Source organism: Panthera leo, chromosome D1 (assembly GCF_018350215.1).
Source record: "Panthera leo isolate Ple1 chromosome D1, P.leo_Ple1_pat1.1, whole genome shotgun sequence".
Taxonomy (NCBI): Eukaryota; Metazoa; Chordata; class Mammalia; order Carnivora; family Felidae; genus Panthera; species Panthera leo.
Window position 1 is genome coordinate 81778248 of NC_056688.1, and position 13182 is coordinate 81791429.

Below are 13182 nucleotides of genomic sequence, written 5' to 3' on the forward strand. Positions count from 1 at the left end.
ATTCAATAAATATTTAAAGGCACCAGACTTTGAATAGGGTACTACTTCCTTTTAAAGCACTTTTGGGACACCTCCATGGCTCAGTTGGTCAAGTGTCCAACTTCAGCTGAGGTCATGAACTCAAGGTCTGTGAGTTCAAGCCCCGCGTTAGGCTCTGTGCTGACAGCTTGGAGCCTGGAGCCTGCTTCAGTTTTGTGTTTCCCTCTCTCTCTGTCCCTCCCCCACTCGCACTCTGTCTCTTTCTCTCAAAAATAAACATTAAAAAATATTTTTAATAAATAAAATAAAGCACCTATAGTTCACTTTGTTTTCTTCACCCAGATTCATCCATTTGATCCTTGGCCATACTCTGTGGGGATAGACAGGGAACCTCATTTACCTGTTGGATGAGGATGGTGGGAGTGAAAGACATACAGAGTGGTAGCATGAGTCCTGTAAGATTAGAGTCCTTGATATCAGACAGACCTGGGTTTGAGGCCTGGGTTTGGCACCAGCTATGTATCTCTTTGAGCAGGTTACCTTTCTGCATCTCACTTTCCTCAACTGTGAAATTGGAATAATATTCCTATGGCACAGAATTATTGTGAGGATTCAGTGAAGGAGAACATGTAAGGTACTTATGACATACAGTCCCTAACCCACAGCTTAGCCCAGTCTCAGTTAGTGATCATCCAGTCATTATTATAGTTTTTATTACTGTTCAAAGCCATCAAGCTGAAATAGCAGAATTGGGACGAAAACCCTTGTTTGCTGAATTAATTCCAATCCAATATTTGTTGCCATGCCAATAGTTTCCAAACACTGCAAAGCATGGAAATCCCTCTTTGGGAAAAACAGCATTTAATGCATCACACGAGTATGTGATATGGCAGATGAGCTCTTGTGAGAGCTGGAGGACGGGGCTGAAGTCTCTACCTCTCACTGCCATAGACAAGGTCTCTCCAAACCCCCCCACTCCATTACTACCAAGTTGACTATTTGTAGTCATCATTGCTTGAGTTCACCAGGGACTTGATCTCAAAATGCTAACAGAGCATTTGGGCAACACTGTTTCCATGTGCTTTGTTGTTAATATCATTTGTGCCTTCTCCTACTTGTCTTGCCCTGCTCCTCATTTCCTATCAATCCCTTGGTCCTCTAACCATCACCTTTTTTCTGGCTCATGCACTCCATCAATTTTACCAGTTCCTGACTGTTTGCTAGGACCAGAGCCCTCCCATTTTGCTCTGCCAACCAGAACCTGTGTCCTCCTGGTTCATGGAGCTTCATCCACTTCCCCGCCTGTAGAAGAAGGATTGTTCCTGCCCCTCTCCTCATACCATGAAAACCTCTGTCACCCCTTTCTAGCTACTTCCCTCACCTTTCAAGAGAGGAAGAGTTACTAATCTGACTGATCAAAATTCTAGGTCATTTTTCATGTCACATTTTCTGTGGGATCAGATTACTGTATGTTAAAGGTACAAACCCATTACCTTCTCCGTGTGGTTGGGAGACTGTATCTCCATATGCATGCCTAAGCATGCTGGCCCTTGTCATTCTATATAATAGAGCTGGTCAGAAGGATTCAGACTCAACTCTTTGAGACTTAAAGCCCAACTTAGGCTTCAAGCTAAAGTCAGCGCTTTCCCCAAAACTCCACATGGAGGATTATTGGGTACTTTCAGGGCTAATTAGATTCCCATTTAGCTGTAATTCCTCCTTGACTCTATTTCCACTGGAAAATCGATTGGGAGGAGGAATGACTGGTAGAGCAGATCTAAATTTTTCCAGGCCCCTGGACATAAAACTATTAAACATCCCACCGCAGGGCACCTGGGCAGCTCAGTCAGTTAAGCATCTGACTATTGGTTTCAGCTCAGGTCACGATCTCACGGTTCTTGAGTTCAAGCCCCACATTGGGCTCTGCGCGGACAGTGCGGAGCCTGCTTGGGATTCTCTCTCTCCCCTCTCTCTCTGCCCCTCCCCACCTTGCTCTCTCTTTCTCTCAAAAATAAAAAAATAAAAATAAAAACGTAAAAAAAATTAAAAATCCCACCTCAATTTATAACCCTTTTTTATGCCTGGTCCCTTTCCTCTGCTTCTAGCCGTTCACAGGTCCTTCACCTTATACTCATCCTCTGGTGAAACAGAACTTTGTGGACATCCCAGCCTATGCTCCCCTGAGCCCTGAGCCAAGAATGCCTTTCCTGCCTTTTTTCTGTCTCAATCCTACTGTCCTTCAAAGCCGACCACAAATCCCTTCTCTACCTGAAGTCTTCCATTATCCTATTGGAAAAAGTTCTCCCTCCTCCGGCTCGTATAGCACTTAATGTTTCATTCAGTTATAGCTCTTACTTCGTTCTGCCTCGTATTTCAAAACGTTGTTTGCAACAGTTCAGACTTTCCCACAAGACTGGAAGCAAGTCAAAAGCAAGGAGCCTGGTTTAGTCATTTCTGATACCCTTTAACCTCTACCGCTGTGCGTTGCAAACCGTGGCTGCACATATTACAGTTTGGGAGCCCTATAATGTCCCAACAGACCTGATCAGAAGAACCATTTATATTACCATATATATAATTAGTATAATGATACATATTAGAATAGTGCATCTGTTGTTTGCAAAGGACAATTGTGTGTGTGTCTGTGTGCTGCTTGACCAGTACATGGACTGGTGGTCAGGTTGAATTGTTAAAGAACCCAGTATTAGAAATTCTAGCAGCAATGGACATCTCGCGGGCCTCATAAACGGAAAACGCTCTGCCAGGAGCAAGAAGGAACTCATTAGGAAGGAACTCATCTTTGGCCTGCTTGTGAGTTCACTTATTTTCCTGTTTTCTTCTCTTTTTTAATTACAAACAAGCTGCCTCACATGTTTTTCCCTTTTCTGTTACTGGAACGCACAGTCCGTGAGCTCTGAGTGTTGGTCCGAACACTGACACAGGAAGTGCTGGCCATCAAGGCTGGGCCTGGGTTTCCGAGGCAGGCTGAGGGATTCCAACCCCTCAGGCCAACAGTCAGACTTCATTATGAGTTGCTGCCTCTCTCAGAAGATCTGGCAGGGCTTCTAGGAGGCAGTGGAAAGGGCACAGAGTGTGGAGACTAAAGATTCCATTCTAGTTTTAGCCCAGTCACTGGCTTCTTACACAACCTTGTGCAAGTTGCTTAACTTCTCCAAACCTCAGTTTCTTCATCGGTAAACTGGGACTGGTGAGGCTTAAATGGGTTCTTCTGAAAAGGCAGGTATGGAAGTATTTTGTACACTCTGGCTCTCTGGAGAATAAGGTGCTGTCGTTCTCATATGTCAAACAACTTTGTCTGCTAAAGGGACGAGGGTGTCTCTTCCACAGAGAAAGTTGTCATAGCCCAGTTTGGGGTGAAAGGTAAGTAATCACTACTAACAGAGCTGGGAAGAAGAGGTCAGTATCGAAGTCCCCTCTTGGGGGATTCACTAAAAATAAAAGCTTAATGACTGGAAAATATTCCCTTTTGTAAATAAGCTGTTGCTCTTTCCCCCCTCTTCTCCAAGACTCTCTTTCATCATTAGATTGTCTCTAAGGATAGAAACTCCAAGCAAAAAGAGCCCTGCCTCTGGGTACCTCTGGAGAGACTGGTATGTTGCTGTTGGCTCCCCTGCCAAGGATCTTCTGTCAAGTTCAGTTAAGGAGGCCCAGGACAATGAAGCCATGTTACCACCTGACATTGCCTTACTTGCTGTACACAGGCAGGTCTGTGGAGCCAGCAGCCCACAGCTGTGTTTACAACCCCACATCAGCCTTGTTAATTAAGGAATTCTGAGCTGCTGCTCACACTGGATAGGCTTCTGCAGCATGACATGGTGACAGGTTATCCTGCAGGAGTGCCCCATTGCATCTGGGCACTGTTAATTAGAGGTATAGCAGAGAATGCTGTGAGGATGGGTAGAAAGGTGGGTGAGAGAATAGAAAGCAAGATATAGGCATGAGGGCTAATCATTGGCTGCTTCCATTCTGGTACTCACTAATCAAGTTCAAAGAGGCCCTCAGCTTTGGTTTCTGTGACTCAGAAAAAAAACTGGCTCCCAAATTACAGATGTACAGCACATTTCAGATTAAATGCCATACAAAGTGTCCCTGAAGATGTGAGCTAAAATTATAGCCACTTCCACTGAAATATTCATTTCCTGGATTGTAAGGTGTCCCAATAAACCTGATCAGAAAAGTGTCAAGAGGCAGCTACCAAAGCCCATGGCAGTTCTAAGGGAGAAAAGAAGGCTATCTCATTTTCTAAGAAATTTTGCTTCATAAGGCTCCGTCCTTGGAAGCTCTAAAATGGGAAGCAGGAGAATTGAACTAGAAAATGACTTTGGTCTTCCTAGTTTTACTCTCTGGAAATAGAAGTGTCTACTTGTGTGATTGTAACTGCAAAGGAATTACATCCTCAAACCAGATTGCTCTGTGTGGCTAGAATCTAACAAAACATGACGGAATAGAATCACTATCAAAATATTCATGAAGTTTTAGAAGATTACCATAAACAAAAAACTTTCACTGTCATAAGAGAAGAGATTGCTCCTGTTTGGGGCACGTAATTGATCTAACGAGGTTTTTGTGAGTACCTAATAGAACAAAAGCCTGCAATACCAGATGCCTCATGAGCATAGAAGAACCCAAAGTTCTGGATTCTGATTCTGGCTCCAGCCCAGCCAGCTGTGTAACCTTGGACTACTCCCCTGCCTGTCCAGTCTTCTTCACCTTCTTTATCTGCACAAAGATAGTAACAACACCTGGCCTGACTTCTTCCAGGGCTGGTGATTTCTAACAAAGGATGGATGGGAGACTCATTTGCCAGCACGAAGCATGAGTATGATGGAGAAGATTCCATTCTAGGGAAGAGTTTCAAAAGTTTCACCGTTGTTGTCATTGTTGTGTTTCTCCTTATAAGGAGAAGCCTTTAGAGCCCTTTGTTTCAAAACCTACTTTGTTTCAAAACATGGTTTTTAAAACATATTGTTTGATTTTGTTCCCTTTTGTAATGTCTGGTGGGATGGGGCAGATAGATACTTAAGAGTTCCATCCAAAACGTGATTTACAAAGACAGTTAAGGAATACCATTCTTTAAAAATATTATTTTAAAAAGAAAAATGAAGGAAATGTTAGCCTCATAAAGGGAATATGAGTATGCATTACATGAAGTAGAGCACATACCAAGTGATAATTTAACTCAAGACATCAGATTGAGTGTCTAGGAAGTAAGCTCAGTACACAGTATCACACTTGAAAGAGCATAGACATGAATATATTTATATATTCCTAGAGTAATTGAGAATCTTAACATTTACATGAGAAATCGCCTTTTCTATGGACTCACAGAATTTAATATTGTCTTTACAGCTGGGAAACAAATAAAGAAAAAAAAGCTACTAAAACCCAGTTATGAAAGGCACGCCGAATGAAAGAAACCAGTCTCAAAAGTGACACACAGTATGGTTCCATTTATGTGACATTCCCAAAAACACAAACTACAGACCTTCCTTGACTCAGGATGGGGTTACTTCCTGATAAACCCATTGTAAGTTGAACATATCGTAGGTCAAAAATGCACTTTAATGCACCTACCCTACCAAACATCATAGCTTCGACTAGTCTAACTTTAACATGTTCGGAACACTTAAGTTAGCCTATAGTTGGGCGCGGTCATCTGGTACAAAGCCTATTTTATAATAAAGTGTGGAATATCTCAGGTAATTTATTGAATACTATACTTAAAGTGAAAAACAGAAAAGTTGTATGGGTACTGGATGGTTGTAAGTAAATTGATGGTCACGTGGCTGACCAGTTGCTGAGGCTCACGGCCCAGCCCAGCATCACCAGAGAGGATCGTACCCCATACCAGTAGCCCAGCAAAAGATCCAAATTCAAAATTCAAAGTACAGTTTCCACTGAATGTGTTGCTTTCTCATCATCATAAGGTTAAAAATTCTAAATCAAAGCATCATAAATTGGGAACCATCTAGAAGGTGACAGAGAATACATCAGTGATCACCAGGGATTCAGGATTAGGGGCAGAGTGTGCCTGTAGAGAAACAGCATGAGAAAGTTTTTTATGATGATTGAATGGTATTGCATCCTGTGATGGTAGTTCATAAATCTGTACATGTGTTAAAATTCATAGGACTGTACAGCAAAAATAAGTCCATTTTACTGTATGATCATTTGAAAATACAATTTTTAAAAGGGGAGAAAAGAAACACATAACGTCATGGAATCAATGCAGCAGAATGCAGGCCCTGTCACCTGAAATGCCACATTTACAAATGTTTGTGTAAACAAGCTTTATAGCAGCATACAAGTTACCTCAGGCTTTGATTACGATGAAGATTCTCTTTCAATAGGTCTGGAATGGGGCCTGAGTTTCTGCATTTCTATAAAGCTCCCAAGTGATGCCCTTGCTTCTGTGACTGCAGACAATACTGTAGAACGTGTAAGCTTTGTAGAATTTAGCTCATTTGGAGCAATTATGGCAATTATGTGACATCACATCAACTGCCCCCATCCCTTACCCATAGCAGAGATCACTAGTTGTTCGGACATATATTCCTCCTGAGTTGAGATACAACCACGGGATATAGCACTATGCAGGGCAGATGCTACTCCACAGGAATAATTATGTGAGCTGACACCTGTTGGTCACCCTTGAGCTTAAGTACCAATGTGAGTCCCATCCATCAACATTACAAAGAAATCCACTGAGAAAACCCACCTCCTGTCTCGGGCCTTAGTGTCCTAGCTGCAAAACTCTGTGTCCTAGACAAATTAGCCACAGCTAATTATAGATGTATCTTTCCTTCCAGCACAGATAAGCAAGCTTGTCTTTCCACCTAGGCTGTAAATGGCTTGAGGGCAGAGACATATCATTTACTTCTTTTAGTAACACCTTAATATCCTTTGAGCCTCAGTTTCCTCATCTACACAATAAGGATAATTATATGATCTCATAAGTTTGTTGTGAGAATTAATAAGAAATAAATGGGACGCACTTAGAATAGTGCTCCGCAAAGAGTAAGGCTCAGTAATTGAACACTGTTATCATTATCCCCAATAATGCCCAACACAATGTCATGCCCATGACAAATGTTCAAAAACTACTGCTATAGGGAACACAAGAAGCAGAGTTGTACAAGCACTGAACTGGGAGTCAGAAGATAGAGGCCACGATACAGACCTGTCCCTTTACCTCTTGAACTTAATTTCTTAGGTGTAATGAAAACTTGGATAAATTATTTTTATGATTAATTTCAGTTATGATATTCTGGTTATGGATAACATTACAATAACACTCTTCCACAGCATTATAGCATTTTTGAAAAATCTGTATAGAATCCTAAGTATCCAGTTGAGACCAAAAGAAAAGCCTTATGTAATACTTCCAAAATCAATTTTAAGCAAAAATTCAGGTCTCCGTTTTCACTGAGTTATTGGTCTTCTACCACTGGAGGGCGTGCAGTGTTTGGTTGTAAAATATCCTCCTGGGTTTTTGGCTCTCTGGCTCACCACTTCAATTTCAATCAAATTGGAATCAGAGAATTAAGGAAACCATCTCCTTTGTTTGGTAGAGTTAACAGATGAAGTGCAGCTCCAAGAGATTATATGAATTGGCAAAGTCAACAGAGAATTTTACTTACTCAGCCTGAGGCCATTTCTATTAACTTTTCCCCCCTTTAATATTAGCCCCACTCATACCACAACCTCTCAGCTCAGTTTTGAACCCATCTCTTCTCCTATTCCTGCACATGGCTTCTCCAACTTCCTTTGTCTTTTTCACAAATCTCCAGCAGAAAGTACATGTTGGTCCTTTTGAATGTGACCTAGTATGTTGAGTGGATTTAGTTCATCAACAGCCAGAATCCGTTTACTGGGCTCTAAATGATCTGCTTCTTTCTTGATCTGGGATATGAATGGTGCAAAAGATGGAAGAATGATGCTTTCCAGCCATCCAGTTTTTACTGAAACTCTAGTGTCCACTAAACACAAGGTATAGGGGAGTACCAGGGAAATGAGACATAGTCCCATCCTTTAAAGAGCTCCCAAACTAATCAGGGTGACTAAATATGGAATGGGAGGGAAGGGATGCAGAGAATGACAAACAATGAAGGAACTTTCAAAATAAAATATTAAAAGTAGAGATTTCCTCTCTATTGCTACATGTGGCCAATTGATGACAGTTATATTGAAAGCAATTGGGAGGTCTCTTCCTAACTTAAAATGAGTGTTGTGATTATTCATGTTTTCCATGGGCACAGAATGGAATAAGATATATAGGTACTCACCAACTCTGATTTGCAATCCAGTCCTCACTTTTTTTTTCTCTTTGGGGAAACTAAAGCTGACAGAAGGAAGAGGACCTGGTCAAAGTCATTCAGCTAAGTGACAAGGAGTAAGTTTTCAGATCATGGAAGCCTTGAGACAAATCAATCCAGCAGTGGTGAGTGGACAGAGGACAAGCATCCGCATGCTTTGTGTTCTGAAAGCTGTGGCTGGTTCCCCTACCTGGTTGGTTCTCCTGGCTGGTTCAGCTAGATATTCTGGCACAGTAGGTCTCTCCTTCTAAAAATATCCCATGATTTCTTCTTTTTTCAGTTTGTTCTTGTGCACTTATTGCTACCTATAAAAGAATATATGCAATACACAAAATTAGCAATGCTTAAAATATGATAAACATCCATAATCTACCCCTAATTTAAGAAACAGAAGTTACTTGTGTGCCCTCTCTCATGATGCCTCTCTCTTTCCCTGCTGAGAATAATCTACTATCTTCAATTTTGCTTTTTCCCTCATTCCCTTTGTTTCTCTTCAGAGCTTTACTGTATATGTATATATCCTTGGACATTGCATTTTTTTGTTGTTGTTTCACTTGTTTTTAAGTGGTATGCAAATGGAATCATCAGTTTTTATTCTTCTGCAGTTTGATTTTTTCACCCCAAATTATATTTTAATGATTTCCAAAGTTGTAGTCCACTCATCTTCACTACTATACAGTATTCCATTGTGTGGATGTACAACAATTATTTATCCATTCTATTGTTGATTAATAATAATCTCCAGATATTCATTTCATTGAATAATTTCATTGTTGTTGTTGACAATAATTCCACCATGAACATTTTTTGCATATTTCCTGCTACAAGCATACAACAATTTCTCTAGAGTGGTAATTCTCAATCAGGGCAAGTTTGCCCCTTAGGTGACATTTGTCAATCTCTGGATACCTTTTTTTGTTGTTGTCACAACCAGGGGAATGGGTATAAGACAGAAAGCTGATACTGGCTAGTGGATAGGAGTTAAGAATGCCAATAAACAGCCTAAAATGCACAGTACAGCTCTGAACAAAAATAAAAATCATCCGGCCCCAAATGTTATTAATACCAAAGTTGAAAAAAAAACCTGTTCTAGAGGGTATACTTAAAGTGAAGTTGCTGAATTATAAATGTGCTTATCTTTAAGTTTCAAGATAGCATCAGATTGTTCACTAAAGCAATTGCACCAATTTCTCCACCAATCAGCAGTTTTTATGTCTCATTAGTCCACTTTTATTTAAGAAAGAGAGCACAAGTAGGGGAGAGGGGAACAGGGAGAGAGAGAGACAGAGAGAGAGAGAGACAGAGAGAGAGAGAGAGAGAGAGAGAGAGAGAGAGAGAATCTTAAGCAGGTTCCACACTCAGTGCAGAGCCCAACACAGGGCTTGATCCCACAACCCTGGGATCATGACCTGAGCTGAAGTCAAGAGTCTGAGGCTCAACTCACTGAGCCACCCAGGCACCCCTCACTACTCCACACCTTATGCAACACTTGGTAGTCACATTTTTTAAAATATTGGCCAATCTAGTTGGAATACAATAGATAGCATACAATATTGACTATTAATGAGATTGAGTATGACTGTTGGTCATTTGTTTCCTCTTCTATGAATTGCTTGTTCATGTAATTTGCCCATTTCTCTTTTAACTATTTGTTTGCATTTGTGATATAGCTTTGCAGAGGTTATTTTCTGTATGAATCCTTTGATAGTTTACTATGTCACAAATATCTTTTCCCAGTTAGAAGTCTATCTTTTTTTAATGGGTCCTTTGAAGAACGTAAGTTAATTTTAATGTGGTAGAATGTATCTCTTTTCTTTTTCCTTAAGTACTTTTTGAATCTTATTTATTTAAGAAATCCTTTTCTCCCCTATGTCCTATGTTTTCTTGTAAACATTTGAAGGTTTTGCTTTTTTACATTTAATGTCATCTGGAATTTATTTGGTCTGTGGTATAGGTGTTATGGAATCTTTCAGAACTGTCCTATAGCCTCCTTTTTCCAAGGCAATCAAAAATGCCTTCCCTTAGGACAGGGAAAGTCTTTTAACCATGGGCTTTACCTGAGGACTTTAGAGTAAGAAGAATTTAAGTAGCCTCCTCCCCTACTCAGTTGGAGGCCTCATTAAATCAGCATACTGTGAGGAATGAGAACACTGATTCCAGACCATCTCTGGAACTTTCCCATGACCTTTTTAGCTCTTTGGTTCCTCTCTACACCCTTCAAGTTCAGCATCTCTCTCCATTCTGGCAAATATGCTCCTGCCAAAGTGCTAGAGACTTACCACTCAAAATCTAAGAAATCCTGCTTTCTTAGAGGACTCTAGGAAGAGAAGGAAAAATTTATTTATAAATGTCAGAACCCTAGGCATGGATGGAGACACTGGGGATATGTCAAGAGGGTTCAGCCAGACCCACCTCAGAAAAAGTAGAGGCTGCTGCCTACTTGTAAGGAGGGAGGCCCAGCTCTCCACATGCTCTCTTGTGACTGCAGAAGAGGCTGTGACAATTGAGCCTACAGCTCCAGCTGTCAGTTCTCAGTGGTTTGCAGTAGAAGCCAGAAGCAGAGATGGAATTGAGGAAAGTGCTGAGTGGTATGCTGGAGTCAGTAGCACAGGCTCTCAAGAGCTAACTTTGCACAACTTTTCCCCACTTGCATTCAGTGACATTACCTTGGCAGCATGAAATTGACCACTGTGGGAGAATTTGCAGCACACAATTGGTAAACACTAAACTCCAGGCTTCTCCCTCCCACCCAGAGCCAAGTGTTAATCGTTTACCAACACACCGCTGAAAGCACTGCAACTCTACTCAGTTGTGACCCTGGGTTACCAAATCCCCAGTGATTATCTCTGTCCCTGGGACAACCCCAAGTCCAAGGCAGTGTATGGGTTTCTAGCCAACCTTAGTCCCTTCAGGGAACAAAAGAGAGCCATATTTTTCCCTTGAGAAAGTAGCACCCAGCTTTCAAGCCCTGTGTTTTCTGTGTGTCTACTTATAAGGAGGGGCCTTACTATAGAATTCTTCCCTGGACTTTGCTTCCTTTAGCTCTGTTAGTACCATGATGAATTATGCCTAGGAGCTTGGGATTATTACCTCAGAAGAGGAGGTGGTTATTTGTGAAATTCCTATACTCTTCTCAAAATAAATCTGGGCCATACTCCAATAGTGGTGTGTTTGTTTGTTTGTTTGTTTGTTTGTTTGTTTTGAAGGGAGCTTATTCAAATGTCTGTATGTTAGCAGGAAGAATATCTAGCACAGAGGAGATTCTCTAGCTTAGACACTAACTCCATGTACAATCTTGGGGAAGTCACTTTCTGTCTCCAAGCCTCAATTTTCTCAGCTTCAATTTTCTCAGCTTTCAGGTGTGATTAGACTAAATTAGATTAACGATTTCCCAATTATTTTTGGCATTGAAACCCTTTTAAGTAATATTCAACCTTGGGTCCAATTCCAATATATAAGAGAGATGAGTGTGGGGGGGTGGGGGGTACCATGGCTAAAGGTAAAATTGAATTAAAGGGTTTTCCATTTGAGGGGAGGAAAGAGAATCTAAAAGGATGACTGTAAACACTAGAAATGTAACCAGATGCAAAAACTGTTTTCCAGAATTCTTTTCTGGCAATACAACATGTTATTGGAAGAAACAATATGGAAAACACAAGAGATGGGAGTGAGACCTCCCTCCCCCACCACAAGGTGTACTTCCCTTAAATTAAGGGTTTCAACACAAAAATAAATTCAAAATGGATGAAAGACCTAAATGCGAGACAGGAAACTATCGAAATCCTAGAGGAGAACACAGGCAGCAACCTCTTTGACCTTGGCTGGAGCAACTTCTTACTAGACACGTCACTAGAGGCAAGGGAAACGATAGCAAAAATGAACTTTTGGGACTTCATCAAGATAAAGGCTTCTGCACAGCAAAGGAATCAATCAACAAAGCTAAAAGGCAGCCTAGAGAATGAGAGAAGATATTTGCAAGTGACATATCTGTTAAAGGATTAGTATCCAAAATCTATAAAGAACTTATCAGACTCAACACCCAAAAAACAAATAATCCAGTTAAGAAATGAGCAGAAGACATGAATAGACACTTTTCCAAAGAAGATATCCAGATGGCTAACAGATGCATAAAAAGATGCTCAATATTACTCATCATCAGGGAAATACAAATCAAAACCACATTGAGATAGCACTTCACACCTGTTAGAATGGCTAAAATTAACAACACAAGAAACAACAGGTGTAGGTGAGGATGCAGAGAAAGGGAAGCCCTCTTGCACTGTTGGTGGGAATGCAATCTGGCGTAGCCACTCTGAGAAACAGTGTGGAGGTTCCTCAAAAAGTGAAAAATAAACTACTCTATGATCCAGCAATTGCACTACTAGGTATTTACCAAAAGATACAAAAATACAGATTCAAAGGGGTACATGCACCCCGATGTTTATAGCAGCATTATCAACAATAGCCAAACTATGGAGAGAAACCAAATGTTCATCAACTGATGAATGGATAAAGGAAATGCGGTAAATATATACAATGGAATATTACTCAGCCATCCAAAAAGAATGAAATCTTGTCATTTGCAATGACATGAATGGAGCTAGAGTGTATTATGCTAAGCAAAATCAGTTAGTCAGAGAAAGACAAATACCATATGATTTCACTCATATGTGGAATTTAAGAAACAAAACAGATGAACATATGGGAAGGGAAAAAGAGAGAGAGAGAGGAAAACAAACCATAAGAGACCCTTGATGATAGAGAACAAACTGAGGGTTGATGGAGGAAAGTGGGTGGGGGAGTGGGTTAAATGGGTGATGGGCATTAAGGAGGACATTTGTGTTGAGCACTGGATGCTATATGTAAG

General features: G+C 40.8%; 1 protein-coding gene across 3 annotated transcripts in view; it reads right to left on the reverse strand.

Moving 5' to 3' along the window:
- The window catches only part of CCDC34 (coiled-coil domain containing 34), a 188014-nt gene that overhangs the window by 9666 nt on the left and 165166 nt on the right, over positions 1-13182 (reverse strand). For 2 of the 3 annotated variants that reach the window (XM_042905026.1, XM_042905027.1), the window contains exon 6: positions 8286-8620. The gene's annotated coding sequence lies outside the window, so the exon portion shown is untranslated. The remainder of the gene's footprint in view (positions 1-8285; positions 8621-13182) is intronic. The other variant, XM_042905028.1, reaches the window with a different exon arrangement.